This window comes from Clupea harengus, chromosome 15, assembly GCF_900700415.2.
Source record: "Clupea harengus chromosome 15, Ch_v2.0.2, whole genome shotgun sequence".
NCBI classification, from domain to species: domain Eukaryota; kingdom Metazoa; phylum Chordata; class Actinopteri; order Clupeiformes; family Clupeidae; genus Clupea; species Clupea harengus.
Genome location: NC_045166.1, coordinates 2,411,752 through 2,412,192, shown reverse-complemented (window position 1 = coordinate 2,412,192; position 441 = coordinate 2,411,752).

The window sequence follows — 441 nt, the reverse complement described above, 5'->3', positions numbered from 1 at the left end:
GCGCCCAGGAAATCAAAGGTGCCCGCCAAGCGCGTGCCACACCCACTTTGTCAGCAATGTGAAACATCTTAATAAGATCATTTGCATATGCAAACGAGCAGACCTAGTTTGGTAGCACTGGGAGGTCAGGAAGTGAAGCACGTCCATTATAGTTAGCAGCCTGGCAGACATGAAAGTGAACTCTACCTGCTGGAGAGAGGAGAGGAGAGCAGAGAGAAGGTTATGCCTGGCTTCCATCGCTGTCTCTCATGGGCATGTCTGATGTTTTATGATGTATTTGCATTTTGTTGAACAACAGCTGAATTAGGTCAACCAAACAGTAACTCCATGCGGCCCAGTCTTGGTGCTGCTAGTGTACATCAGCACTGTGAATGTTGCACATACCAGTTTACAAATGTACACACATTTACAAATATGCATACTTACACACACGGACACACA